This window comes from Carassius gibelio, chromosome B19 (genome assembly GCF_023724105.1).
Source record: "Carassius gibelio isolate Cgi1373 ecotype wild population from Czech Republic chromosome B19, carGib1.2-hapl.c, whole genome shotgun sequence".
Taxonomy (NCBI): domain Eukaryota; kingdom Metazoa; phylum Chordata; class Actinopteri; order Cypriniformes; family Cyprinidae; genus Carassius; species Carassius gibelio.
In genome coordinates, this window is record NC_068414.1 from 3,616,769 (window position 1) to 3,642,003 (window position 25,235).

Sequence of the window (25,235 nt, forward strand, 5' to 3'; positions counted from 1 at the left end):
TTGGAGAGAGCAGTGCGCATGTCCTTTGGCTCGGGCTGACGTCGAAGCAGAACTCCCTCTGTGACCTGTGCCTCCACCCAAAACTTTTGGATGGAATAATTTTGGATGGACCCATCATTAGCTGAAGTCGCATAACACTTGCAACACTACCCGTAGCAGGGGTCATTGTTTGGACTCTTTTTTTTTTTTTTTTTTTTTAATTGCGCTTTAAACAAAAAGTATTGTGTCAATGCAACTGAACAACATTTATTAGGAACACAGTGCGTCAATAAAGCTACTGACTTCCGCCTGCGTTGTTGGTATAGTGGTGAGCATAGCTGCCTTCCAAGCAGTTGACCCGGGTTCGATTCCCGGCCAACGCATGTCCTTTGGCTCGGGCTGACGTCGAAGCAGAACTCCTTCTGTGACCTGCGAATCCAACCAAACATTTTGGATGGATCATTCGGAAGACGAAAAGGACCAGCTCTCCCCGTCGGGGAATCGAACCCCGGTCTTCCGCGTGACAGGGGGAGATACTGTCCACTATACTAACGAGGAGCCGTGCATGCTGCCGTTTCTCCCCCAACTGACGGCACTGCACTGACATAACTAAACAATGCATGGCTTCTTCTGACGCAGACCCAGCCCTAGCACCGTAAAATTTCTGATGGACCCATCATTAGCTGAAGTCGCATAACACTTGGAACACTACCCGTAGCTGGGGTCATTGTTTGGACTCTTTTTTTTTTTTTTTTTTTTTTTTTTAAATTGCGCTTTAAACAAAAAGTATTGTGTCAATGCAACTGAACAACATTTATTAGGAACACAGTGCGTCAAAAAGCAAAATGACAGTTAAAGGCATTTCGTTATTGAACTCTTTGATGACATCATTCAGCTAAGTTCAGTTTAAATAGTATCTGTGCAATAATTTGCAATCAAGTCAACGATATCGCTGTACATGAAGTGTCCCCAGCTCCGCCTGCCAGAAGCGACAGAGGCAAGAAACCAAAACTCGATCGGTGAAAGGATGGAGAAAAAACCCGGTGAGAAACCAGGCTCAATCGGGGAGACAGTTCTCCCCTTGTCAGACGAAACAGGTAGATCAGCTCCAGGCTGCAGGAATGTCAGACTGTGCAGAAGAATCATCTGTTTCCTGTGGTCTTGTCCAGGTGGTCTTTACAGGGGATTTGTATCTGCGGCTCATCTAGTTGTCACGGTCTCCGCTGTGTTTCTGGGCCATAGAGGTCCTTTCTAGGTGTTGATCCACCATCTTCTCTGGATACGGACTGGATCCGGGTGACTGAAGCGGATACAGACTGGATCAGGTGGCTACGGTGACCTCGGAATAAGGGATTTCTTTAAAAGACTTTTTTTTTCATATAAGATTTTATCCAACTTTTCAGATAGAGGCATGAGAAAGAGATTGCCTTGATTGGGCTTTTGGTTATTATAGGCACTCTCTGCGTTTGACCACTTCGTGTTTATTTAGCCGGATGGGAAGGCAGCGCTTTCTTGTACGTGACGGGATGCAAATTCTTGAAGGCTCTCTTTAGTGACGGGTCCAAACAAAGATCTCATCTGCTCCTCTAGCCCTATCGGCGACTCGTGCACTTCGAGCCTTCTTAGTGACGGCGCAAGTTGCTGACTGCTGACTGCGTTGGTGGTATAGTGGTGAGCATAGCTGCCTTCCAAGCAGTTGGAGAGAGCAGTGCGCATGTCCTTTGGCTCGGGCTGACGTCGAAGCAGAACTCCCTCTGTGACCTGTGCCTCCACCCAAAACTTTTGGATGGAATAATTTTGGATGGACCCATCATTAGCTGAAGTCGCATAACACTTGCAACACTACCCGTAGCAGGGGTCATTGTTTGGACTCTTTTTTTTTTTTTTTTTTTTTTAATTGCGCTTTAAACAAAAAGTATTGTGTCAATGCAACTGAACAACATTTATTAGGAACACAGTGCGTCAATAAAGCTACTGACTTCCGCCTGCGTTGTTGGTATAGTGGTGAGCATAGCTGCCTTCCAAGCAGTTGACCCGGGTTCGATTCCCGGCCAACGCATGTCCTTTGGCTCGGGCTGACGTCGAAGCAGAACTCCTTCTGTGACCTGCGAATCCAACCAAACATTTTGGATGGATCATTCGGAAGACGAAAAGAACCAGCTCTCCCCGTCGGGGAATCGAACCCCGGTCTTCCGCGTGACAGGCGGAGATACTGTCCACTATACTAACGAGGAGCCGTGCATGCTGCCATTTCTCCCCCAACTGACGGCACTGCACTGACATAACTAAACAATGCATGGCTTCTTCTGACGCAGACCCAGCCCTAGCACCGTAAAATTTCTGATGGACCCATCATTAGCTGAAGTCGCATAACACTTGGAACACTACCCGTAGCAGGGGTCATTGTTTGGACTCTTTTTTTTTTTTTTTTTTTTTTTTTTAAATTGCGCTTTAAACAGAAAGTATTGCGTCAATGCAACTGAACAACATTAATTAGGAACACAGTGCGTCAAAAAGCAAAATGACAGTTAAAGGCATTTCGTTATTGAACTCTTTGATGACATCATTCAGCTAAGTTCAGTTTAAATAGTATCTGTGCAATAATTTGCAATCAAGTCAACGATATCGCTGTACATGAAGTGTCCCCAGCTCCGCCTGCCAGAAGCGACAGAGGGAAGAAACCAAAACTCGATCGGTGAAAGGATGGAGAAAAAACCCGGTGAGAAACCAGGCTCAGTCGGGGAGACAGTTCTCCCCTTGTCAGACGAAACCAGTAGATCAGCTCCAGGCTGCAGGAATGTCAGACTGTGCAGAAGAATCATCTGTTTCCTGTGGTCTTGTCCAGGTGGTCTTTACAAGGGATTTGTATCTGCGGCTCATCTAGTTGTCACGGTCTCCGCTGTGTTTCTGGGCCATAGAGGTCCTTTCTAGGTGTTGATCCACCATCTTCTCTGGATACGGACTGGATCCGGGTGACTGAAGCGGATACAGACTGGATCTGGTGGCTACGGTGACCTCGGAATAAGGGATTTCTTTAAAAGACTTTTTTTTTCATATAAGATTTTATCCAACTTTTCAGATAGAGGCATGAGAAAGAGATTGCCTTGATTGGGCTTTTGGTTATTATAGGCACTCTCTGCGTTTGACCACTTCGTGTTTATTTAGCCGGATGGGAAGGCAGCGCTTTCTTGTACGTGACGGGATGCAAATTCTTGAAGGCTCTCTTTAGTGACGGGTCCAAACAAAGATCTCATCTGCTCCTCTAGCCCTATCGGCGACTCGTGCACTTCGAGCCTTCTTAGTGACGGCGCAAGTTGCTGACTGCTGACTGCGTTGGTGGTATAGTGGTGAGCATAGCTGCCTTCCAAGCAGTTGACACGGATTCGATTCCCGGCCAACGCATATCCTTTGGCTCGGGCTGACGTCGAAGCAGAACTCCCTCTGTGACCTGTGCCTCCACCCAAAACTTTTGGATGGAATAATTTCGGATGGACCCATCATTAGCTGAAGTCGCATAACACTTGCAACACTACCGGTAGCAGGGGTCATTGTTTGGACTCTTTTTTTTTTTTTTTTTTTTTTTTATTGCGCTTTAAACAAAAAGTATTGTGTCAATGCAACTGAACAACATTTATTAGGAACACAGTGCGTCAATAAAGCTACTGACTTCCGCCTGCGTTTGTGGTATAGTGGTGAGCATAGCTGCCTTCCAAGCAGTTGACCCGGGTTCGATTCCCGGCCAACGCATGTCCTTTGGCTCGGGCTGACGTCGAAGCAGAACTCCTTCTGTGACCTGCGACTCCAACCAAACATTTTGGATGGATCATTCGGAAGACGAAAAGGACCAGCTCTCCCCGTCGGGGAATCGAACCCCGGTCTTCCGCGTGACAGGGGGAGATACTGTCCACTATACTAACGAGGAGCCGTGCATGCTGCCGTTTCTCCCCCAACTGACGGCACTGCACTGACATAACTAAACAATGCATGGCTTCTTCTGACGCAGACCCAGCCCTAGCACCATAAAATTTCTGATGGACCCATCATTAGCTGAAGTCGCATAACACTTGGAACACTACCCGTAGCTGGGGTCATTGTTTGGACTCTTTTTTTTTTTTTTTTTTTTTTTTTTAAATTGCGCTTTAAACAAAAAGTATTGTGTCAATGCAACTGAACAACATTTATTAGGAACACAGTGCGTCAAAAAGCAAAATGACAGTTAAAGGCATTTCGTTATTGAACTCTTTGATGACATCATTCAGCTAAGTTCAGTTTAAATAGTATCTGTGCAATAATTTGCAATCAAGTCAACGATATCGCTGTACATGAAGTGTCCCCAGCTCCGCCTGCCAGAAGCGACAGAGGCAAGAAACCAAAACTCGATCGGTGAAAGGATGGAGAAAAAACCCGGTGAGAAACCAGGCTCAATCGGGGAGACAGTTCTCCCCTTGTCAGACGAAACAGGTAGATCAGCTCCAGGCTGCAGGAATGTCAGACTGTGCAGAAGAATCATCTGTTTCCTGTGGTCTTGTCCAGGTGGTCTTTACAGGGGATTTGTATCTGCGGCTCATCTAGTTGTCACGGTCTCCGCTGTGTTTCTGGGCCATAGAGGTCCTTTCTAGGTGTTGATCCACCATCTTCTCTGGATACGGACTGGATCCGGGTGACTGAAGCGGATACAGACTGGATCAGGTGGCTACGGTGACCTCGGAATAAGGGATTTCTTTAAAAGACTTTTTTTTTCATATAAGATTTTATCCAACTTTTCAGATAGAGGCATGAGAAAGAGATTGCCTTGATTGGGCTTTTGGTTATTATAGGCACTCTCTGCGTTTGACCACTTCGTGTTTATTTAGCCGGATGGGAAGGCAGCGCTTTCTTGTACGTGACGGGATGCAAATTCTTGAAGGCTCTCTTTAGTGACGGGTCCAAACAAAGATCTCATCTGCTCCTCTAGCCCTATCGGCGACTCGTGCACTTCGAGCCTTCTTAGTGACGGCGCAAGTTGCTGACTGCTGACTGCGTTGGTGGTATAGTGGTGAGCATAGCTGCCTTCCAAGCAGTTGGAGAGAGCAGTGCGCATGTCCTTTGGCTCGGGCTGACGTCGAAGCAGAACTCCCTCTGTGACCTGTGCCTCCACCCAAAACTTTTGGATGGAATAATTTTGGATGGACCCATCATTAGCTGAAGTCGCATAACACTTGCAACACTACCCGTAGCAGGGGTCATTGTTTGGACTCTTTTTTTTTTTTTTTTTTTTTTAATTGCGCTTTAAACAAAAAGTATTGTGTCAATGCAACTGAACAACATTTATTAGGAACACAGTGCGTCAATAAAGCTACTGACTTCCGCCTGCGTTGTTGGTATAGTGGTGAGCATAGCTGCCTTCCAAGCAGTTGACCCGGGTTCGATTCCCGGCCAACGCATGTCCTTTGGCTCGGGCTGACGTCGAAGCAGAACTCCTTCTGTGACCTGCGAATCCAACCAAACATTTTGGATGGATCATTCGGAAGACGAAAAGAACCAGCTCTCCCCGTCGGGGAATCGAACCCCGGTCTTCCGCGTGACAGGCGGAGATACTGTCCACTATACTAACGAGGAGCCGTGCATGCTGCCATTTCTCCCCCAACTGACGGCACTGCACTGACATAACTAAACAATGCATGGCTTCTTCTGACGCAGACCCAGCCCTAGCACCGTAAAATTTCTGATGGACCCATCATTAGCTGAAGTCGCATAACACTTGGAACACTACCCGTAGCAGGGGTCATTGTTTGGACTCTTTTTTTTTTTTTTTTTTTTTTTTTAAATTGCGCTTTAAACAGAAAGTATTGCGTCAATGCAACTGAACAACATTAATTAGGAACACAGTGCGTCAAAAAGCAAAATGACAGTTAAAGGCATTTCGTTATTGAACTCTTTGATGACATCATTCAGCTAAGTTCAGTTTAAATAGTATCTGTGCAATAATTTGCAATCAAGTCAACGATATCGCTGTACATGAAGTGTCCCCAGCTCCGCCTGCCAGAAGCGACAGAGGGAAGAAACCAAAACTCGATCGGTGAAAGGATGGAGAAAAAACCCGGTGAGAAACCAGGCTCAGTCGGGGAGACAGTTCTCCCCTTGTCAGACGAAACCAGTAGATCAGCTCCAGGCTGCAGGAATGTCAGACTGTGCAGAAGAATCATCTGTTTCCTGTGGTCTTGTCCAGGTGGTCTTTACAAGGGATTTGTATCTGCGGCTCATCTAGTTGTCACGGTCTCCGCTGTGTTTCTGGGCCATAGAGGTCCTTTCTAGGTGTTGATCCACCATCTTCTCTGGATACGGACTGGATCCGGGTGACTGAAGCGGATACAGACTGGATCTGGTGGCTACGGTGACCTCGGAATAAGGGATTTCTTTAAAAGACTTTTTTTTTCATATAAGATTTTATCCAACTTTTCAGATAGAGGCATGAGAAAGAGATTGCCTTGATTGGGCTTTTGGTTATTATAGGCACTCTCTGCGTTTGACCACTTCGTGTTTATTTAGCCGGATGGGAAGGCAGCGCTTTCTTGTACGTGACGGGATGCAAATTCTTGAAGGCTCTCTTTAGTGACGGGTCCAAACAAAGATCTCATCTGCTCCTCTAGCCCTATCGGCGACTCGTGCACTTCGAGCCTTCTTAGTGACGGCGCAAGTTGCTGACTGCTGACTGCGTTGGTGGTATAGTGGTGAGCATAGCTGCCTTCCAAGCAGTTGACACGGATTCGATTCCCGGCCAACGCATATCCTTTGGCTCGGGCTGACGTCGAAGCAGAACTCCCTCTGTGACCTGTGCCTCCACCCAAAACTTTTGGATGGAATAATTTCGGATGGACCCATCATTAGCTGAAGTCGCATAACACTTGCAACACTACCGGTAGCAGGGGTCATTGTTTGGACTCTTTTTTTTTTTTTTTTTTTTTTTTATTGCGCTTTAAACAAAAAGTATTGTGTCAATGCAACTGAACAACATTTATTAGGAACACAGTGCGTCAATAAAGCTACTGACTTCCGCCTGCGTTTGTGGTATAGTGGTGAGCATAGCTGCCTTCCAAGCAGTTGACCCGGGTTCGATTCCCGGCCAACGCATGTCCTTTGGCTCGGGCTGACGTCGAAGCAGAACTCCTTCTGTGACCTGCGACTCCAACCAAACATTTTGGATGGATCATTCGGAAGACGAAAAGGACCAGCTCTCCCCGTCGGGGAATCGAACCCCGGTCTTCCGCGTGACAGGGGGAGATACTGTCCACTATACTAACGAGGAGCCGTGCATGCTGCCGTTTCTCCCCCAACTGACGGCACTGCACTGACATAACTAAACAATGCATGGCTTCTTCTGACGCAGACCCAGCCCTAGCACCGTAAAATTTCTGATGGACCCATCATTAGCTGAAGTCGCATAACACTTGGAACACTACCCGTAGCTGGGGTCATTGTTTGGACTCTTTTTTTTTTTTTTTTTTTTTTTTTTAAATTGCGCTTTAAACAAAAAGTATTGTGTCAATGCAACTGAACAACATTTATTAGGAACACAGTGCGTCAAAAAGCAAAATGACAGTTAAAGGCATTTCGTTATTGAACTCTTTGATGACATCATTCAGCTAAGTTCAGTTTAAATAGTATCTGTGCAATAATTTGCAATCAAGTCAACGATATCGCTGTACATGAAGTGTCCCCAGCTCCGCCTGCCAGAAGCGACAGAGGCAAGAAACCAAAACTCGATCGGTGAAAGGATGGAGAAAAAACCCGGTGAGAAACCAGGCTCAATCGGGGAGACAGTTCTCCCCTTGTCAGACGAAACAGGTAGATCAGCTCCAGGCTGCAGGAATGTCAGACTGTGCAGAAGAATCATCTGTTTCCTGTGGTCTTGTCCAGGTGGTCTTTACAGGGGATTTGTATCTGCGGCTCATCTAGTTGTCACGGTCTCCGCTGTGTTTCTGGGCCATAGAGGTCCTTTCTAGGTGTTGATCCACCATCTTCTCTGGATACGGACTGGATCCGGGTGACTGAAGCGGATACAGACTGGATCAGGTGGCTACGGTGACCTCGGAATAAGGGATTTCTTTAAAAGACTTTTTTTTTCATATAAGATTTTATCCAACTTTTCAGATAGAGGCATGAGAAAGAGATTGCCTTGATTGGGCTTTTGGTTATTATAGGCACTCTCTGCGTTTGACCACTTCGTGTTTATTTAGCCGGATGGGAAGGCAGCGCTTTCTTGTACGTGACGGGATGCAAATTCTTGAAGGCTCTCTTTAGTGACGGGTCCAAACAAAGATCTCATCTGCTCCTCTAGCCCTATCGGCGACTCGTGCACTTCGAGCCTTCTTAGTGACGGCGCAAGTTGCTGACTGCTGACTGCGTTGGTGGTATAGTGGTGAGCATAGCTGCCTTCCAAGCAGTTGGAGAGAGCAGTGCGCATGTCCTTTGGCTCGGGCTGACGTCGAAGCAGAACTCCCTCTGTGACCTGTGCCTCCACCCAAAACTTTTGGATGGAATAATTTTGGATGGACCCATCATTAGCTGAAGTCGCATAACACTTGCAACACTACCCGTAGCAGGGGTCATTGTTTGGACTCTTTTTTTTTTTTTTTTTTTTTTAATTGCGCTTTAAACAAAAAGTATTGTGTCAATGCAACTGAACAACATTTATTAGGAACACAGTGCGTCAATAAAGCTACTGACTTCCGCCTGCGTTGTTGGTATAGTGGTGAGCATAGCTGCCTTCCAAGCAGTTGACCCGGGTTCGATTCCCGGCCAACGCATGTCCTTTGGCTCGGGCTGACGTCGAAGCAGAACTCCTTCTGTGACCTGCGAATCCAACCAAACATTTTGGATGGATCATTCGGAAGACGAAAAGGACCAGCTCTCCCCGTCGGGGAATCGAACCCCGGTCTTCCGCGTGACAGGGGGAGATACTGTCCACTATAATAACGAGGAGCCGTGCATGCTGCCGTTTCTCCCCAAACTGACGGCACTGCACTGACATAACTAAACAATGCATGGCTTCTTCTGACGCAGACCCAGCCCTAGCACCGTAAAATTTCTGATGGACCCATCATTAGCTGAAGTCGCATAACACTTGGAACACTACCCGTAGCTGGGGTCATTGTTTGGACTCTTTTTTTTTTTTTTTTTTTTTTTTTTAAATTGCGCTTTAAACAAAAAGTATTGTGTCAATGCAACTGAACAACATTTATTAGGAACACAGTGCGTCAATAAAGCTACTGACTTCCGCCTGCGTTTGTGGTATAGTGGTGAGCATAGCTGCCTTCCAAGCAGTTGACCCGGGTTCGATTCCCGGCCAACGCATGTCCTTTGGCTCGGGCTGACGTCGAAGCAGAACTCCTTCTGTGACCTGCGACTCCAACCAAACATTTTGGATGGATCATTCGGAAGACGAAAAGGACCAGCTCTCCCCGTCGGGGAATCGAACCCCGGTCTTCCGCGTGACAGGGGGAGATACTGTCCACTATACTAACGAGGAGCCGTGCATGCTGCCGTTTCTCCCCCAACTGACGGCACTGCACTGACATAACTAAACAATGCATGGCTTCTTCTGACGCAGACCCAGCCCTAGCACCGTAAAATTTCTGATGGACCCATCATTAGCTGAAGTCGCATAACACTTGGAACACTACCCGTAGCTGGGGTCATTGTTTGGACTCTTTTTTTTTTTTTTTTTTTTTTTTTTAAATTGCGCTTTAAACAAAAAGTATTGTGTCAATGCAACTGAACAACATTTATTAGGAACACAGTGCGTCAAAAAGCAAAATGACAGTTAAAGGCATTTCGTTATTGAACTCTTTGATGACATCATTCAGCTAAGTTCAGTTTAAATAGTATCTGTGCAATAATTTGCAATCAAGTCAACGATATCGCTGTACATGAAGTGTCCCCAGCTCCGCCTGCCAGAAGCGACAGAGGCAAGAAACCAAAACTCGATCGGTGAAAGGATGGAGAAAAAACCCGGTGAGAAACCAGGCTCAATCGGGGAGACAGTTCTCCCCTTGTCAGACGAAACAGGTAGATCAGCTCCAGGCTGCAGGAATGTCAGACTGTGCAGAAGAATCATCTGTTTCCTGTGGTCTTGTCCAGGTGGTCTTTACAGGGGATTTGTATCTGCGGCTCATCTAGTTGTCACGGTCTCCGCTGTGTTTCTGGGCCATAGAGGTCCTTTCTAGGTGTTGATCCACCATCTTCTCTGGATACGGACTGGATCCGGGTGACTGAAGCGGATACAGACTGGATCAGGTGGCTACGGTGACCTCGGAATAAGGGATTTCTTTAAAAGACTTTTTTTTTCATATAAGATTTTATCCAACTTTTCAGATAGAGGCATGAGAAAGAGATTGCCTTGATTGGGCTTTTGGTTATTATAGGCACTCTCTGCGTTTGACCACTTCGTGTTTATTTAGCCGGATGGGAAGGCAGCGCTTTCTTGTACGTGACGGGATGCAAATTCTTGAAGGCTCTCTTTAGTGACGGGTCCAAACAAAGATCTCATCTGCTCCTCTAGCCCTATCGGCGACTCGTGCACTTCGAGCCTTCTTAGTGACGGCGCAAGTTGCTGACTGCTGACTGCGTTGGTGGTATAGTGGTGAGCATAGCTGCCTTCCAAGCAGTTGGAGAGAGCAGTGCGCATGTCCTTTGGCTCGGGCTGACGTCGAAGCAGAACTCCCTCTGTGACCTGTGCCTCCACCCAAAACTTTTGGATGGAATAATTTTGGATGGACCCATCATTAGCTGAAGTCGCATAACACTTGCAACACTACCCGTAGCAGGGGTCATTGTTTGGACTCTTTTTTTTTTTTTTTTTTTTTTAATTGCGCTTTAAACAAAAAGTATTGTGTCAATGCAACTGAACAACATTTATTAGGAACACAGTGCGTCAATAAAGCTACTGACTTCCGCCTGCGTTGTTGGTATAGTGGTGAGCATAGCTGCCTTCCAAGCAGTTGACCCGGGTTCGATTCCCGGCCAACGCATGTCCTTTGGCTCGGGCTGACGTCGAAGCAGAACTCCTTCTGTGACCTGCGAATCCAACCAAACATTTTGGATGGATCATTCGGAAGACGAAAAGGACCAGCTCTCCCCGTCGGGGAATCGAACCCCGGTCTTCCGCGTGACAGGGGGAGATACTGTCCACTATACTAACGAGGAGCCGTGCATGCTGCCGTTTCTCCCCCAACTGACGGCACTGCACTGACATAACTAAACAATGCATGGCTTCTTCTGACGCAGACCCAGCCCTAGCACCGTAAAATTTCTGATGGACCCATCATTAGCTGAAGTCGCATAACACTTGGAACACTACCCGTAGCTGGGGTCATTGTTTGGACTCTTTTTTTTTTTTTTTTTTTTTTTTTTAAATTGCGCTTTAAACAAAAAGTATTGTGTCAATGCAACTGAACAACATTTATTAGGAACACAGTGCGTCAAAAAGCAAAATGACAGTTAAAGGCATTTCGTTATTGAACTCTTTGATGACATCATTCAGCTAAGTTCAGTTTAAATAGTATCTGTGCAATAATTTGCAATCAAGTCAACGATATCGCTGTACATGAAGTGTCCCCAGCTCCGCCTGCCAGAAGCGACAGAGGCAAGAAACCAAAACTCGATCGGTGAAAGGATGGAGAAAAAACCCGGTGAGAAACCAGGCTCAATCGGGGAGACAGTTCTCCCCTTGTCAGACGAAACAGGTAGATCAGCTCCAGGCTGCAGGAATGTCAGACTGTGCAGAAGAATCATCTGTTTCCTGTGGTCTTGTCCAGGTGGTCTTTACAGGGGATTTGTATCTGCGGCTCATCTAGTTGTCACGGTCTCCGCTGTGTTTCTGGGCCATAGAGGTCCTTTCTAGGTGTTGATCCACCATCTTCTCTGGATACGGACTGGATCCGGGTGACTGAAGCGGATACAGACTGGATCTGGTGGCTACGGTGACCTCGGAATAAGGGATTTCTTTAAAAGACTTTTTTTTTCATATAAGATTTTATCCAACTTTTCAGATAGAGGCATGAGAAAGAGATTGCCTTGATTGGGCTTTTGGTTATTATAGGCACTCTCTGCGTTTGACCACTTCGTGTTTATTTAGCCGGATGGGAAGGCAGCGCTTTCTTGTACGTGACGGGATGCAAATTCTTGAAGGCTCTCTTTAGTGACGGGTCCAAACAAAGATCTCATCTGCTCCTCTAGCCCTATCGGCGACTCGTGCACTTCGAGCCTTCTTAGTGACGGCGCAAGTTGCTGACTGCTGACTGCGTTGGTGGTATAGTGGTGAGCATAGCTGCCTTCCAAGCAGTTGGAGAGAGCAGTGCGCATGTCCTTTGGCTCGGGCTGACGTCGAAGCAGAACTCCCTCTGTGACCTGTGCCTCCACCCAAAACTTTTGGATGGAATAATTTTGGATGGACCCATCATTAGCTGAAGTCGCATAACACTTGCAACACTACCCGTAGCAGGGGTCATTGTTTGGACTCTTTTTTTTTTTTTTTTTTTTTTAATTGCGCTTTAAACAAAAAGTATTGTGTCAATGCAACTGAACAACATTTATTAGGAACACAGTGCGTCAATAAAGCTACTGACTTCCGCCTGCGTTGTTGGTATAGTGGTGAGCATAGCTGCCTTCCAAGCAGTTGACCCGGGTTCGATTCCCGGCCAACGCATGTCCTTTGGCTCGGGCTGACGTCGAAGCAGAACTCCTTCTGTGACCTGCGAATCCAACCAAACATTTTGGATGGATCATTCGGAAGACGAAAAGGACCAGCTCTCCCCGTCGGGGAATCGAACCCCGGTCTTCCGCGTGACAGGGGGAGATACTGTCCACTATAATAACGAGGAGCCGTGCATGCTGCCGTTTCTCCCCAAACTGACGGCACTGCACTGACATAACTAAACAATGCATGGCTTCTTCTGACGCAGACCCAGCCCTAGCACCGTAAAATTTCTGATGGACCCATCATTAGCTGAAGTCGCATAACACTTGGAACACTACCCGTAGCTGGGGTCATTGTTTGGACTCTTTTTTTTTTTTTTTTTTTTTTTTTTAAATTGCGCTTTAAACAAAAAGTATTGTGTCAATGCAACTGAACAACATTTATTAGGAACACAGTGCGTCAATAAAGCTACTGACTTCCGCCTGCGTTTGTGGTATAGTGGTGAGCATAGCTGCCTTCCAAGCAGTTGACCCGGGTTCGATTCCCGGCCAACGCATGTCCTTTGGCTCGGGCTGACGTCGAAGCAGAACTCCTTCTGTGACCTGCGACTCCAACCAAACATTTTGGATGGATCATTCGGAAGACGAAAAGGACCAGCTCTCCCCGTCGGGGAATCGAACCCCGGTCTTCCGCGTGACAGGGGGAGATACTGTCCACTATACTAACGAGGAGCCGTGCATGCTGCCGTTTCTCCCCCAACTGACGGCACTGCACTGACATAACTAAACAATGCATGGCTTCTTCTGACGCAGACCCAGCCCTAGCACCGTAAAATTTCTGATGGACCCATCATTAGCTGAAGTCGCATAACACTTGGAACACTACCCGTAGCTGGGGTCATTGTTTGGACTCTTTTTTTTTTTTTTTTTTTTTTTTTTAAATTGCGCTTTAAACAAAAAGTATTGTGTCAATGCAACTGAACAACATTTATTAGGAACACAGTGCGTCAAAAAGCAAAATGACAGTTAAAGGCATTTCGTTATTGAACTCTTTGATGACATCATTCAGCTAAGTTCAGTTTAAATAGTATCTGTGCAATAATTTGCAATCAAGTCAACGATATCGCTGTACATGAAGTGTCCCCAGCTCCGCCTGCCAGAAGCGACAGAGGCAAGAAACCAAAACTCGATCGGTGAAAGGATGGAGAAAAAACCCGGTGAGAAACCAGGCTCAATCGGGGAGACAGTTCTCCCCTTGTCAGACGAAACAGGTAGATCAGCTCCAGGCTGCAGGAATGTCAGACTGTGCAGAAGAATCATCTGTTTCCTGTGGTCTTGTCCAGGTGGTCTTTACAGGGGATTTGTATCTGCGGCTCATCTAGTTGTCACGGTCTCCGCTGTGTTTCTGGGCCATAGAGGTCCTTTCTAGGTGTTGATCCACCATCTTCTCTGGATACGGACTGGATCCGGGTGACTGAAGCGGATACAGACTGGATCAGGTGGCTACGGTGACCTCGGAATAAGGGATTTCTTTAAAAGACTTTTTTTTTCATATAAGATTTTATCCAACTTTTCAGATAGAGGCATGAGAAAGAGATTGCCTTGATTGGGCTTTTGGTTATTATAGGCACTCTCTGCGTTTGACCACTTCGTGTTTATTTAGCCGGATGGGAAGGCAGCGCTTTCTTGTACGTGACGGGATGCAAATTCTTGAAGGCTCTCTTTAGTGACGGGTCCAAACAAAGATCTCATCTGCTCCTCTAGCCCTATCGGCGACTCGTGCACTTCGAGCCTTCTTAGTGACGGCGCAAGTTGCTGACTGCTGACTGCGTTGGTGGTATAGTGGTGAGCATAGCTGCCTTCCAAGCAGTTGGAGAGAGCAGTGCGCATGTCCTTTGGCTCGGGCTGACGTCGAAGCAGAACTCCCTCTGTGACCTGTGCCTCCACCCAAAACTTTTGGATGGAATAATTTTGGATGGACCCATCATTAGCTGAAGTCGCATAACACTTGCAACACTACCCGTAGCAGGGGTCATTGTTTGGACTCTTTTTTTTTTTTTTTTTTTTTTAATTGCGCTTTAAACAAAAAGTATTGTGTCAATGCAACTGAACAACATTTATTAGGAACACAGTGCGTCAATAAAGCTACTGACTTCCGCCTGCGTTGTTGGTATAGTGGTGAGCATAGCTGCCTTCCAAGCAGTTGACCCGGGTTCGATTCCCGGCCAACGCATGTCCTTTGGCTCGGGCTGACGTCGAAGCAGAACTCCTTCTGTGACCTGCGAATCCAACCAAACATTTTGGATGGATCATTCGGAAGACGAAAAGGACCAGCTCTCCCCGTCGGGGAATCGAACCCCGGTCTTCCGCGTGACAGGGGGAGATACTGTCCACTATACTAACGAGGAGCCGTGCATGCTGCCGTTTCTCCCCCAACTGACGGCACTGCACTGACATAACTAAACAATGCATGGCTTCTTCTGACGCAGACCCAGCCCTAGCACCGTAAAATTTCTGATGGACCCATCATTAGCTGAAGTCGCATAACACTTGGAACACTACCCGTAGCTGGGGTCATTGTTTGGACTCTTTTTTTTTTTTTTTTTTTTTTTTTTAAATTGCGCTTTAAACAAAAAGTATTGTGTCAATGCAACTGAACAACATTTATTAGGAACACAGTGCGTCAAAAAGCAAAATGACAGTTAAAGGCATTTCGTTATTGAACTCTTTGATGACATCATTCAGCTAAGTTCAGTTTAAATAGTATCTGTGCAATAATTTGCAATCAAGTCAACGATATCGCTGTACATGAAGTGTCCCCAGCTCCGCCTGCCAGAAGCGACAGAGGCAAGAAACCAAAACTCGATCGGTGAAAGGATGGAGAAAAAACCCGGTGAGAAACCAGGCTCAATCGGGGAGACAGTTCTCCCCTTGTCAGACGAAACAGGTAGATCAGCTCCAGGCTGCAGGAATGTCAGACTGTGCAGAAGAATCATCTGTTTCCTGTGGTCTTGTCCAGGTGGTCTTTACAGGGGATTTGTATCTGCGGCTCATCTAGTTGTCACGGTCTCCGCTGTGTTTCTGGGCCATAGAGGTCCTTTCTAGGTGTTGATCCACCATCTTCTCTGGATACGGACTGGATCCGGGTGACTGAAGCGGATACAGACTGGATCTGGTGGCTACGGTGACCTCGGAATAAGGGATTTCTTTAAAAGACTTTTTTTTTCATATAAGATTTTATCCAACTTTTCAGATAGAGGCATGAGAAAGAGATTGCCTTGATTGGGCTTTTGGTTATTATAGGCACTCTCTGCGTTTGACCACTTCGTGTTTATTTAGCCGGATGGGAAGGCAGCGCTTTCTTGTACGTGACGGGATGCAAATTCTTGAAGGCTCTCTTTAGTGACGGGTCCAAACAAAGATCTCATCTGCTCCTCTAGCCCTATCGGCGACTCGTGCACTTCGAGCCTTCTTAGTGACGGCGCAAGTTGCTGACTGCTGACTGCGTTGGTGGTATAGTGGTGAGCATAGCTGCCTTCCAAGCAGTTGACACGGATTCGATTCCCGGCCAACGCATATCCTTTGGCTCGGGCTGACGTCGAAGCAGAACTCCCTCTGTGACCTGTGCCTCCACCCAAAACTTTTGGATGGAATAATTTCGGATGGACCCATCATTAGCTGAAGTCGCATAACACTTGCAACACTACCGGTAGCAGGGGTCATTGTTTGGACTCTTTTTTTTTTTTTTTTTTTTTTTTATTGCGCTTTAAACAAAAAGTATTGTGTCAATGCAACTGAACAACATTTATTAGGAACACAGTGCGTCAATAAAGCTACTGACTTCCGCCTGCGTTTGTGGTATAGTGGTGAGCATAGCTGCCTTCCAAGCAGTTGACCCGGGTTCGATTCCCGGCCAACGCATGTCCTTTGGCTCGGGCTGACGTCGAAGCAGAACTCCTTCTGTGACCTGCGACTCCAACCAAACATTTTGGATGGATCATTCGGAAGACGAAAAGGACCAGCTCTCCCCGTCGGGGAATCGAACCCCGGTCTTCCGCGTGACAGGGGGAGATACTGTCCACTATACTAACGAGGAGCCGTGCATGCTGCCGTTTCTCCCCCAACTGACGGCACTGCACTGACATAACTAAACAATGCATGGCTTCTTCTGACGCAGACCCAGCCCTAGCACCGTAAAATTTCTGATGGACCCATCATTAGCTGAAGTCGCATAACACTTGGAACACTACCCGTAGCTGGGGTCATTGTTTGGACTCTTTTTTTTTTTTTTTTTTTTTTTTTTAAATTGCGCTTTAAACAAAAAGTATTGTGTCAATGCAACTGAACAACATTTATTAGGAACACAGTGCGTCAAAAAGCAAAATGACAGTTAAAGGCATTTCGTTATTGAACTCTTTGATGACATCATTCAGCTAAGTTCAGTTTAAATAGTATCTGTGCAATAATTTGCAATCAAGTCAACGATATCGCTGTACATGAAGTGTCCCCAGCTCCGCCTGCCAGAAGCGACAGAGGCAAGAAACCAAAACTCGATCGGTGAAAGGATGGAGAAAAAACCCGGTGAGAAACCAGGCTCAATCGGGGAGACAGTTCTCCCCTTGTCAGACGAAACAGGTAGATCAGCTCCAGGCTGCAGGAATGTCAGACTGTGCAGAAGAATCATCTGTTTCCTGTGGTCTTGTCCAGGTGGTCTTTACAGGGGATTTGTATCTGCGGCTCATCTAGTTGTCACGGTCTCCGCTGTGTTTCTGGGCCATAGAGGTCCTTTCTAGGTGTTGATCCACCATCTTCTCTGGATACGGACTGGATCCGGGTGACTGAAGCGGATACAGACTGGATCAGGTGGCTACGGTGACCTCGGAATAAGGGATTTCTTTAAAAGACTTTTTTTTTCATATAAGATTTTATCCAACTTTTCAGATAGAGGCATGAGAAAGAGATTGCCTTGATTGGGCTTTTGGTTATTATAGGCACTCTCTGCGTTTGACCACTTCGTGTTTATTTAGCCGGATGGGAAGGCAGCGCTTTCTTGTACGTGACGGGATGCAAATTCTTGAAGGCTCTCTTTAGTGACGGGTCCAAACAAAGATCTCATCTGCTCCTCTAGCCCTATCGGCGACTCGTGCACTTCGAGCCTTCTTAGTGACGGCGCAAGTTGCTGACTGCTGACTGCGTTGGTGGTATAGTGGTGAGCATAGCTGCCTTCCAAGCAGTTGGAGAGAGCAGTGCGCATGTCCTTTGGCTCGGGCTGACGTCGAAGCAGAACTCCCTCTGTGACCTGTGCCTCCACCCAAAACTTTTGGATGGAATAATTTTGGATGGACCCATCATTAGCTGAAGTCGCATAACACTTGCAACACTACCCGTAGCAGGGGTCATTGTTTGGACTCTTTTTTTTTTTTTTTTTTTTTTAATTGCGCTTTAAACAAAAAGTATTGTGTCAATGCAACTGAACAACATTTATTAGGAACACAGTGCGTCAATAAAGCTACTGACTTCCGCCTGCGTTGTTGGTATAGTGGTGAGCATAGCTGCCTTCCAAGCAGTTGACCCGGGTTCGATTCCCGGCCAACGCATGTCCTTTGGCTCGGGCTGACGTCGAAGCAGAACTCCTTCTGTGACCTGCGAATCCAACCAAACATTTTGGATGGATCATTCGGAAGACGAAAAGGACCAGCTCTCCCCGTCGGGGAATCGAACCCCGGTCTTCCGCGTGACAGGGGGAGATACTGTCCACTATACTAACGAGGAGCCGTGCATGCTGCCGTTTCTCCCCCAACTGACGGCACTGCACTGACATAACTAAACAATGCATGGCTTCTTCTGACGCAGACCCAGCCCTAGCACCGTAAAATTTCTGATGGACCCATCATTAGCTGAAGTCGCATAACACTTGGAACACTACCCGTAGCTGGGGTCATTGTTTGGACTCTTTTTTTTTTTTTTTTTTTTTTTTTTAAATTGCGCTTTAAACAAAAAGTATTGTGTCAATGCAACTGAACAACATTTATTAGGAACACAGTGCGTCAATAAAGCTACTGACTTCCGCCTGCGTTTGTGGTATAGTGGTGAGCATAGCTGCCTTCCAAGCAGTTGACCCGGGTTCGATTCCCGGCCAACGCATGTCCTTTGGCTCGGGCTGACGTCGAAGCAGAACTCCTTCTGTGACCTGCGACTCCAACCAAACATTTTGGATGGATCATTCGGAAGACGAAAAGGACCAGCTCTCCCCGTCGGGGAATCGAACCCCGGTCTTCCGCGTGACAGGGGGAGATACTGTCCACTATACTAACGAGGAGCCGTGCATGCTGCCGTTTCTCCCCCAACTGACGGCACTGCACTGACATAACTAAACAATGCATGGCTTCTTCTGACGCAGACCCAGCCCTAGCACCGTAAAATTTCTGATGGACCCATCATTAGCTGAAGTCGCATAACACTTGGAACACTACCCGTAGCTGGGGTCATTGTTTGGACTCTTTTTTTTTTTTTTTTTTTTTTTTTTAAATTGCGCTTTAAACAAAAAGTATTGTGTCAATGCAACTGAACAACATTTATTAGGAACACAGTGCGTCAAAAAGCAAAATGACAGTTAAAGGCATTTCGTTATTGAACTCTTTGATGACATCATTCAGCTAAGTTCAGTTTAAATAGTATCTGTGCAATAATTTGCAATCAAGTCAACGATATCGCTGTACATGAAGTGTCCCCAGCTCCGCCTGCCAGAAGCGACAGAGGCAAGAAACCAAAACTCGATCGGTGAAAGGATGGAGAAAAAACCCGGTGAGAAACCAGGCTCAATCGGGGAGACAGTTCTCCCCTTGTCAGACGAAACAGGTAGATCAGCTCCAGGCTGCAGGAATGTCAGACTGTGCAGAAGAATCATCTGTTTCCTGTGGTCTTGTCCAGGTGGTCTTTACAGGGGATTTGTATCTGCGGCTCATCTAGTTGTCACGGTCTCCGCTGTGTTTCTGGGCCATAGAGGTCCTTTCTAGGTGTTGATCCACCATCTTCTCTGGATACGGACTGGATCCGGGTGACTGAAGCGGATACAGACTGGATCAGGTGGCTACGGTGACCTCGGAATAAGGGATTTCTTTAAAAGACTTTTTTTTTCATATAAGATTTTATCCAACTTTTCAGATAGAGGCATGAGAAAGAGATTGCCTTGATTGGGCTTTTGGTTATTATAGGCACTCTCTGCGTTTGACCACTTCGTGTTTATTTAGCCGGATGGGAAGGCAGCGCTTTCTTGTACGTGACGGGATGCAAATTCTTGAAGGCTCTCTTTAGTGACGGGTCCAAACAAAGATCTCATCTGCTCCTCTAGCCCTATCGGCGACTCGTGCACTTCGAGCCTTCTTAGTGACGGCGCAAGTTGCTGACTGCTGACTGCGTTGGTGGTATAGTGGTGAGCATAGCTGCCTTCCAAGCAGTTGGAGAGAGCAGTGCGCATGTCCTTTGGCTCGGGCTGACGTCGAAGCAGAACTCCCTCTGTGACCTGTGCCTCCACCCAAAACTTTTGGATGGAATAATTTTGGATGGACCCATCATTAGCTGAAGTCGCATAACACTTGCAACACTACCCGTAGCAGGGGTCATTGTTTGGACTCTTTTTTTTTTTTTTTTTTTTTTAATTGCGCTTTAAACAAAAAGTATTGTGTCAATGCAACTGAACAACATTTATTAGGAACACAGTGCGTCAATAAAGCTACTGACTTCCGCCTGCGTTGTTGGTATAGTGGTGAGCATAGCTGCCTTCCAAGCAGTTGACCCGGGTTCGATTCCCGGCCAACGCATGTCCTTTGGCTCGGGCTGACGTCGAAGCAGAACTCCTTCTGTGACCTGCGAATCCAACCAAACATTTTGGATGGATCATTCGGAAGACGAAAAGGACCAGCTCTCCCCGTCGGGGAATCGAACCCCGGTCTTCCGCGTGACAGGGGGAGATACTGTCCACTATACTAACGAGGAGCCGTGCATGCTGCCGTTTCTCCCCCAACTGACGGCACTGCACTGACATAACTAAACAATGCATGGCTTCTTCTGACGCAGACCCAGCCCTAGCACCGTAAAATTTCTGATGGACCCATCATTAGCTGAAGTCGCATAACACTTGGAACACTACCCGTAGCTGGGGTCATTGTTTGGACTCTTTTTTTTTTTTTTTTTTTTTTTTTTAAATTGCGCTTTAAACAAAAAGTATTGTGTCAATGCAACTGAACAACATTTATTAGGAACACAGTGCGTCAAAAAGCAAAATGACAGTTAAAGGCATTTCGTTATTGAACTCTTTGATGACATCATTCAGCTAAGTTCAGTTTAAATAGTATCTGTGCAATAATTTGCAATCAAGTCAACGATATCGCTGTACATGAAGTGTCCCCAGCTCCGCCTGCCAGAAGCGACAGAGGCAAGAAACCAAAACTCGATCGGTGAAAGGATGGAGAAAAAACCCGCTGAGAAACCAGGCTCAATCGGGGAGACAGTTCTCCCCTTGTCAGACGAAACAGGTAGATCAGCTCCAGGCTGCAGGAATGTCAGACTGTGCAGAAGAATCATCTGTTTCCTGTGGTCTTGTCCAGGTGGTCTTTACAGGGGATTTGTATCTGCGGCTCATCTAGTTGTCACGGTCTCCGCTGTGTTTCTGGGCCATAGAGGTCCTTTCTAGGTGTTGATCCACCATCTTCTCTGGATACGGACTGGATCCGGGTGACTGAAGCGGATACAGACTGGATCAGGTGGCTACGGTGACCTCGGAATAAGGGATTTCTTTAAAAGACTTTTTTTTTCATATAAGATTTTATCCAACTTTTCAGATAGAGGCATGAGAAAGAGATTGCCTTGATTGGGCTTTTGGTTATTATAGGCACTCTCTGCGTTTGACCACTTCGTGTTTATTTAGCCGGATGGGAAGGCAGCGCTTTCTTGTACGTGACGGGATGCAAATTCTTGAAGGCTCTCTTTAGTGACGGGTCCAAACAAAGATCTCATCTGCTCCTCTAGCCCTATCGGCGACTCGTGCACTTCGAGCCTTCTTAGTGACGGCGCAAGTTGCTGACTGCTGACTGCGTTGGTGGTATAGTGGTGAGCATAGCTGCCTTCCAAGCAGTTGGAGAGAGCAGTGCGCATGTCCTTTGGCTCGGGCTGACGTCGAAGCAGAACTCCCTCTGTGACCTGTGCCTCCACCCAAAACTTTTGGATGGAATAATTTTGGATGGACCCATCATTAGCTGAAGTCGCATAACACTTGCAACACTACCCGTAGCAGGGGTCATTGTTTGGACTCTTTTTTTTTTTTTTTTTTTTTTAATTGCGCTTTAAACAAAAAGTATTGTGTCAATGCAACTGAACAACATTTATTAGGAACACAGTGCGTCAATAAAGCTACTGACTTCCGCCTGCGTTGTTGGTATAGTGGTGAGCATAGCTGCCTTCCAAGCAGTTGACCCGGGTTCGATTCCCGGCCAACGCATGTCCTTTGGCTCGGGCTGACGTCGAAGCAGAACTCCTTCTGTGACCTGCGAATCCAACCAAACATTTTGGATGGATCATTCGGAAGACGAAAAGAACCAGCTCTCCCCGTCGGGGAATCGAACCCCGGTCTTCCGCGTGACAGGCGGAGATACTGTCCACTATACTAACGAGGAGCCGTGCATGCTGCCATTTCTCCCCCAACTGACGGCACTGCACTGACATAACTAAACAATGCATGGCTTCTTCTGACGCAGACCCAGCCCTAGCACCGTAAAATTTCTGATGGACCCATCATTAGCTGAAGTCGCATAACACTTGGAACACTACCCGTAGCAGGGGTCATTGTTTGGACTCTTTTTTTTTTTTTTTTTTTTTTTTTAAATTGCGCTTTAAACAGAAAGTATTGCGTCAATGCAACTGAACAACATTAATTAGGAACACAGTGCGTCAAAAAGCAAAATGACAGTTAAAGGCATTTCGTTATTGAACTCTTTGATGACATCATTCAGCTAAGTTCAGTTTAAATAGTATCTGTGCAATAATTTGCAATCAAGTCAACGATATCGCTGTACATGAAGTGTCCCCAGCTCCGCCTGCCAGAAGCGACAGAGGGAAGAAACCAAAACTCGATCGGTGAAAGGATGGAGAAAAAACCCGGTGAGAAACCAGGCTCAGTCGGGGAGACAGTTCTCCCCTTGTCAGACGAAACCAGTAGATCAGCTCCAGGCTGCAGGAATGTCAGACTGTGCAGAAGAATCATCTGTTTCCTGTGGTCTTGTCCAGGTGGTCTTTACAAGGGATTTGTATCTGCGGCTCATCTAGTTGTCACGGTCTCCGCTGTGTTTCTGGGCCATAGAGGTCCTTTCTAGGTGTTGATCCACCATCTTCTCTGGATACGGACTGGATCCGGGTGACTGAAGCGGATACAGACTGGATCTGGTGGCTACGGTGACCTCGGAATAAGGGATTTCTTTAAAAGACTTTTTTTTTCATATAAGATTTTATCCAACTTTTCAGATAGAGGCATGAGAAAGAGATTGCCTTGATTGGGCTTTTGGTTATTATAGGCACTCTCTGCGTTTGACCACTTCGTGTTTATTTAGCCGGATGGGAAGGCAGCGCTTTCTTGTACGTGACGGGATGCAAATTCTTGAAGGCTCTCTTTAGTGACGGGTCCAAACAAAGATCTCATCTGCTCCTCTAGCCCTATCGGCGACTCGTGCACTTCGAGCCTTCTTAGTGACGGCGCAAGTTGCTGACTGCTGACTGCGTTGGTGGTATAGTGGTGAGCATAGCTGCCTTCCAAGCAGTTGGATAGAGCAGTGCGCATGTCCTTTGGCTCGGGCTGACGTCGAAGCAGAACTCCCTCTGTGACCTGTGCCTCCACCCAAAACTTTTGGATGGAATAATTTTGGATGGACCCATCATTAGCTGAAGTCGCATAACACTTGCAACACTACCCGTAGCAGGGGTCATTGTTTGGACTCTTTTTTTTTTTTTTTTTTTTTTAATTGCGCTTTAAACAAAAAGTATTGTGTCAATGCAACTGAACAACATTTATTAGGAACACAGTGCGTCAATAAAGCTACTGACTTCCGCCTGCGTTGTTGGTATAGTGGTGAGCATAGCTGCCTTCCAAGCAGTTGACCCGGGTTCGATTCCCGGCCAACGCATGTCCTTTGGCTCGGGCTGACGTCGAAGCAGAACTCCTTCTGTGACCTGCGAATCCAACCAAACATTTTGGATGGATCATTCGGAAGACGAAAAGAACCAGCTCTCCCCGTCGGGGAATCGAACCCCGGTCTTCCGCGTGACAGGCGGAGATACTGTCCACTATACTAACGAGGAGCCGTGCATGCTGCCGTTTCTCCCCCAACTGACGGCACTGCACTGACATAACTAAACAATGCATGGCTTCTTCTGACGCAGACCCAGCCCTAGCACCGTAAAATTTCTGATGGACCCATCATTAGCTGAAGTCGCATAACACTTGGAACACTACCCGTAGCAGGGGTCATTGTTTGGACTCTTTTTTTTTTTTTTTTTTTTTTTTAAATTGCGCTTTAAACAGAAAGTATTGCGTCAATGCAACTGAACAACATTAATTAGGAACACAGTGCGTCAAAAAGCAAAATGACAGTTAAAGGCATTTCGTTATTGAACTCTTTGATGACATCATTCAGCTAAGTTCAGTTTAAATAGTATCTGTGCAATAATTTGCAATCAAGTCAACGATATCGCTGTACATGAAGTGTCCCCAGCTCCGCCTGCCAGAAGCGACAGAGGGAAGAAACCAAAACTCGATCGGTGAAAGGATGGAGAAAAAACCCGGTGAGAAACCAGGCTCAGTCGGGGAGACAGTTCTCCCCTTGTCAGACGAAACCAGTAGATCAGCTCCAGGCTGCAGGAATGTCAGACTGTGCAGAAGAATCATCTGTTTCCTGTGGTCTTGTCCAGGTGGTCTTTACAAGGGATTTGTATCTGCGGCTCATCTAGTTGTCACGGTCTCCGCTGTGTTTCTGGGCCATAGAGGTCCTTTCTAGGTGTTGATCCACCATCTTCTCTGGATACGGACTGGATCCGGGTGACTGAAGCGGATACAGACTGGATCTGGTGGCTACGGTGACCTCGGAATAAGGGATTTCTTTAAAAGACTTTTTTTTTCATATAAGATTTTATCCAACTTTTCAGATAGAGGCATGAGAAAGAGATTGCCTTGATTGGGCTTTTGGTTATTATAGGCACTCTCTGCGTTTGACCACTTCGTGTTTATTTAGCCGGATGGGAAGGCAGCGCTTTCTTGTACGTGACGGGATGCAAATTCTTGAAGGCTCTCTTTAGTGACGGGTCCAAACAAAGATCTCATCTGCTCCTCTAGCCCTATCGGCGACTCGTGCACTTCGAGCCTTCTTAGTGACGGCGCAAGTTGCTGACTGCTGACTGCGTTGGTGAGCATAGCTGCCTTCCAAGCAGTTGACCCGGATTCGATTCCCGGCCAAAGCATATCCTTTGGCTCGGGCTGACGTCGAAGCAGAACTCCCTCTGTGACCTGTGCCTCCACCCAAAACTTTTGGATGGAATAA

The 25,235-nt window shown here is 46.7% G+C and overlaps 4 non-coding genes across 4 annotated transcripts; all 4 read right to left on the reverse strand.

Moving 5' to 3' along the window:
• Positions 1–2,141: 2,141 nt before the first annotated feature.
• trnad-guc (transfer RNA aspartic acid (anticodon GUC)) lies at positions 2,142–2,213 on the reverse strand. Its single transcript has one exon. It is a non-coding gene; the product is annotated as a tRNA-Asp (tRNA).
• Positions 2,214–5,505: 3,292 nt separating this feature from the next.
• Positions 5,506–5,577, reverse strand: trnad-guc (transfer RNA aspartic acid (anticodon GUC)). The gene has a single exon. It is a non-coding gene; the product is annotated as a tRNA-Asp (tRNA).
• A 16,676-nt stretch (positions 5,578–22,253) lies between these two features.
• Positions 22,254–22,325, reverse strand: trnad-guc (transfer RNA aspartic acid (anticodon GUC)). Its single transcript has one exon. It is a non-coding gene; the product is annotated as a tRNA-Asp (tRNA).
• Positions 22,326–23,928: 1,603 nt separating this feature from the next.
• trnad-guc (transfer RNA aspartic acid (anticodon GUC)) lies at positions 23,929–24,000 on the reverse strand. The gene has a single exon. It is a non-coding gene; the product is annotated as a tRNA-Asp (tRNA).
• Between the last annotated feature and the right edge of the window lie 1,235 nt (positions 24,001–25,235).